Raw genomic sequence first — 5,375 nt, forward strand, 5'->3', positions numbered from 1 at the left:
AGTTCAGAAATACCAATCTCAGTAATAGCTAATAATGTGTAGTGGTTTCTTTTGCCTAAGATATTCAATAGATTTAGAGGTACATTTACACTGAGGTGCTATTCCAGCACCTTTTAAAAAATAATTGTATAACAAAGCCATAATTAATTTTATTTTAACTGACCTAAAAAAATAAATAAAAACTTTCAAACATATACTAAGTATTTAATGTAATAATTTAATTCATATTTTGTGTATTAATTTGGAACAAATAAAACATGCTATCTCTTACATTTCATGTTTTTATTTCATTCTTTTTTGGATGAAAAATGTAATAAAGTAAATATTATTAAATTCTTCTTATTTTTGTCCAGTTAGGTAACGATGAAACATGAGCAGTTTTTCTCAGCTTAACATAAAAGTGGGGAAAAAAACCTCAACCACAACATATAGAGGAAAACCTACTGCATTTATAGCCTACAGTGCCCCAATCCTGAGTTCAAAACTTACTGATAAAATGAATCAAAGAATGATACGTGGAACAACTTTGTTTGGGGTTGAAGGGCCTAACTAAACTGCATTATAGGTAGGCTAATTGGGGGAATATTAAAGTTCAACAGCCCATATGCTAACTCCAGGCAAACTTAGCCCACATTTTAGACAAGGGAAATGTTTGCCATTTGTGTGAATTTTTTGGGCCAATTTTTGGGTTAGAACACGCTACAACCTGTCATATTCCATAAAGGAAAAACAAAAGAAAGAAAATATGGCGTCAAAGTTGCTGCAGTTTGCTTACACTGCTATTAGCTGACCTGAATGCTACCTCACAGTGATAAACAATTCATGCCGTGCTCCTGTTGTGTCTTTTTACAGTTTTTGACATAAAAAGTGGGAAAATGTCTTGCAGAAGTGCAATAATGAACTTGCTGTGGGGTAGATTTCTTTTAGTTTCAAACCCAAATCACAAAATTTAGATTTTAATGTAATAATTCTTCCTTTTGTTAATGATAGTTTAATGCTTTGTCATCCTACAGGTCATTTTCCCTTCTCTCCTTCCGCCTCCATCAACCAATTCTCTTAAAAAGCCCGTTTCCCATTACAGACTACTTATTTCCACAAACATTTCTATCTGACTGCTACTATAAAGATTACTGTGACGCTGACGCCACCTATCATTCTCTCTACTTTTCCATCATTGTCCTCAACCCTTTCCTCTTGCGGCGGTTGCTTATTTCCTCCTCAAACACAATCTCACCCTTTCTGTGGATAATTGAAAGCTGAGCATCAGTACAGCAAAAGATTTCAATTCAATTTACTCTGCCCGCTCCTGTCAACATCTACTGGCCTTTTCCGTTCTGCCATCTTTCATAGCTTCCTCTCCCTTTGTAATTTCTCCTCCCGCTTGATTTGTAGTTTATTGTGTGTGTGTACAGGCGTGTGTACTGTTTGAAAGCTTGCATGTGTTGATGAACTGCCAAAACCTTCAGTTGCAATCAGCAGGAATCCAGAGGAGGGTATGGGGAGGGAGTGGAAATGAGAATAAAAGAGGTGTGGAGAGATTTACATGTGTGAGCAAAGTCAACAGACTGGGGTGGAGGATTGCAAGAAAAGATGGAGAGAAATAGGAGGCCTCCGCAGCGGGGACAGCAGAAGTGAGGCATGTCAAGGGGGAGAGGTGGGTAAAACAGAGCGCGGGGAGATTGTGCTGATATTTGGTGTTTGGCTAATAAGCTTAGTGGCAGAGCTAAGCGCTAAATGTCAGCCCTGATATATGTCTCAAGCTCTGCTTATGTCAGCCCTACACACATTTATTTAAAATATACATACACATCGATGATTAAGTCGCACAAACATATAGTTTGTGTTTGTGTCTGAGAGGGCATACGTGTGCATCCCTTTCCTCTCTGTATGTGTCCAGATTCTCAAGTGACACAAGATGCCGTGACCCGAAAATTAAATCTCAATCTGTCTGCCACCTCCTCACCCCGCTCCCCCCACCTCCACTCTCCTTTTTTTTTTTCCCTCTCACCATCTCTCCGGCCATTTATTGGGGAATGACTTGGTGCCCTATTGGCTGTTTGCAGAGTCCAATCAATTCCTGGGGTGTACTGTATGCTGAATAATCACGGCAGCGCCTCTGAATGATGCAAAAACCCTACGCCCGCACCCAACAAGTTGACTGTCTGTGGCAAAGTGCCACTGCATGTCAGATGTGTTTTAGAGCCGGCGAACAGAAATGCCGAGGTGCAGATCATCAAACAAAAGGATAGGCCCGGGGGACTTCAGCAGCAAGTTACAAGGCACTATTGATTAGGCACCAAGTGTGCACACTAATTAAGCTTTTGTATCTGCAAATTGAAACATAGCAGCAAGACGCTAACATGAATCAGCAGCGAGTCTGTGTGCGAGCATTGTTTGAGGAGCTTCTAAATATATGATGCGACAAGGGGAGAGCTTTATTACCTGTGACAGTGAAAAGGAGATGAGAACAAACAGGAAGCCAACCAATGAGAGACGGACAGGAAAAAGCGTGTGCGGATGTGTCACTTGAAGTTTGCCGTAATGACATCACCTGTGAGCTAAAGTTTGATTTGTCTTTTCTTTTGTGTATGTGTGTGTATTTGAAGTGTGAAGGTACAGTGTTAACCATCGCACCTGTCCCTCTACATCATATCTTTGCCCTGGCTACCTGGATTTGAACTGTTTCACGGGGATTGTAAAGGTAAGGTAAACTTTAAAACCCCAGAGGGGCAATTTGTGGTAAGGCAGCAGATAAAAACAAAAGGTATGTCGCAAAAGATGTTTGCTGTTAGAGAAGATTCTCAGTCATCCAGGTCATGTTATCACAGCATCCAGATCTTCAGGGAACGTAGATATCGTTTATCTAGAAGACTATAGCAGATCCTCATTTTAACTAGGTTATGAGCATTATTTTTAACCAAGCTCATCTGATTAAAAATAAATACATAATACATTTCTGTACTTTTGTTATAATATTGCACTATTTTTACAATTTTCTTTAAATACATTGACTAATATATGTTGTTGTTTTACTACATTAAAAATTATAATGATTTGTATAAGAATTAGTGCTGTTAATCAATGAAAAAAAATGAATCCAATTAATAACACTTTAGGTTTGATCACGATTAATCACAATGTTTTATGAGGTAAATTTTATACGACAATAAGCTGCTTTTGTACAAAAACAGGCTGGAGAGAAAATGTTTTCCATCTTTTTAATTGTTTGAATTTTTTAATTTATGAAGTGTTAACTCAGAAGTGTAACTTGTTTGCACAAAATGTATTAACAATAAGATAAGCAGAACTCTAAACCATTTTATGTCCAAGAAAACAAATATGCTAGTGTACAGCTATAAGAAACAAACATTGTGTTTCAGCACTTTAACTGGTCTGGGTTAATACTCGATTCTGATTGGCTGCTGGGTGTGAATAGACGTCTAAAAAAGAAGTTCCGGTCAAAATCTTAAGGGTTAGGCTTTAATGAGCAATTCTTCTGCCGTCTACCCTTCAAACTCGGCTGTAATATATACTATTTTTATTCTCAATTGTGTTATTACAGATGTGACTGTAGCATTTAATTATTTGTAAAACTAACATGTTTGAATAAACAACAATGTTCTATACGTGCAGACTTCTTCAAAACAAACTTATGCTTTATGATCTGGGCAAAAACAAGCAGTAAGAGTTTTTCTCGGAACTGATGCTTTATTTATTCTATCATGATGGTCAGAATAAATATCACTTTCCTTTTCTGCTGCAGTCGAGGTCGCTGCCGCTCAGCGACATGTTGTCATATTACTATGACAATGGGCCGCATTACCAATCAAATAGTCTGCCTTTTGTGAAAAAGTTATCTAAACCTAAAAAACAACAAGAATAAAGTACTAAAAATCGGTTGAATATTTATTTCTTTTGTAAGTGACCATGTTGTAAACAGGATAATGTTCAACGAAGTGTGCATTATCAGAAATGAACTCATGCCGTGGAAGCTTGAAAACGTGGAAGACAGTTGCTTTGCAGAGTGTAATTAATTTAAGTGAATAAATATAAACGCGTTAGTTTTTTTTTTTTAAGAAATCTTGTTTGAGAATATAAACTTAATCTCTGTTTATAATTTACTTTATTATTTAAAGATACACTTCAACGGAAATTGTGTTTTAAACCTGTTCTTGTTTTATGTTTATTGTAATGGAAGACAAATATAAAATATGTGAAGGACAGAACTGTGTTTTTGAGTATTTTTTGTATTCTCATGTTGAATAAGGAGCAGAGGAAAACCCACAGTTTGAAAAAGTTTGGGTTTGTAGCACAATAGCTGTCATGGGTGAGCCATAGTCTCTTTCACCACTACAATTTGGGCTTGTGAAGTGCTATAAGCTAGCGCGAGAGAATGTAAAAAAAGTGCTGCTGGGAAATGAGATGAGCTAACTTCCACGGTCCCACACTCAGCAAAAAAAAGCAACACAGACTTTTTGATTTTGACTAAAAACTAAAATTAAAAGACCATTGGGGATGTTTTTACAATAAATAAAAATATAGCGGGAGTGGAGTTCTTAAATATTTAAACATTGCCAATTTTGAAAATTACTTGTGCCTTACACCAACTGTCTTTGACATTTCTTTGCTTTTGAAAGACAAATATAGGTAGTGGGAAATAATGAAAAAAAAAATCGTGTGTATCTGCAAGAAAACATGTTCTAAAGAAAACAAGGTATGGGAACAAAAGTGATACACAGGAGAGAAAGAAAAGAAAAAGCTTCTGCATACACAAAACAGTATAGAACGGAAATACATTAAGAAGTAGCTAAGAAACAAGGAGTCAATAATAAAGTGAAATGTCAAGTAAATGAGACAAAAGAATAAGAAGAAAAGAGATAAAGAGGAGAAGAGGCAGAAGAAAGAGCCAGATTGGGTTATTGTACAAAGCTGCACTTTGCTCCGTGATGTTGGCTGAGTTCTGACAGCTCCTCAGGTTCAGCACTCCCTTACCTGACACTTCAATACAGCTTACTGCCGGTCTGCCAGCATCCCTGTGTGTGTTTGTGCATGCTCATGTGAGGGGTTGCAGCCACAGAGAGTTAGTGTGGCTGCAGACAATTATTGTGAATACATTTGTGAACCGCTATCTTTAACTGAGTGGAGTGTATGGCCCCAAACACGCCCATGGACGAGCCTTTTCAACCTTAAAACCTAAATCCTCAATTCAGAGCAAGAGTGGAGATGAGCTGACACACCGCGCCGGAGGTAAGTTAGAAGGGAGGGGAAATGTGTGTGTTTGTATGTGACAGCAACCCCCTTGTGGTAAGAACTAATTTAAAGAGCGGAGATGAACACGGCTCCACCGCGAGACGCTATCCCTGACAGGGAAAGAG

At 37.7% G+C, this 5,375-nt stretch overlaps 1 protein-coding gene across 3 annotated transcripts in view; it reads right to left on the reverse strand.

Annotated features, from left to right (window-relative positions):
* The window catches only part of ndst3 (N-deacetylase/N-sulfotransferase (heparan glucosaminyl) 3), a 48,001-nt gene that overhangs the window by 13,804 nt on the left and 28,822 nt on the right, over nt 1–5,375 (reverse strand). The window lies entirely within an intron of this gene.

This window comes from Oryzias melastigma, linkage group LG1, assembly GCF_002922805.2.
Source record: "Oryzias melastigma strain HK-1 linkage group LG1, ASM292280v2, whole genome shotgun sequence".
Taxonomy (NCBI): domain Eukaryota; kingdom Metazoa; phylum Chordata; class Actinopteri; order Beloniformes; family Adrianichthyidae; genus Oryzias; species Oryzias melastigma.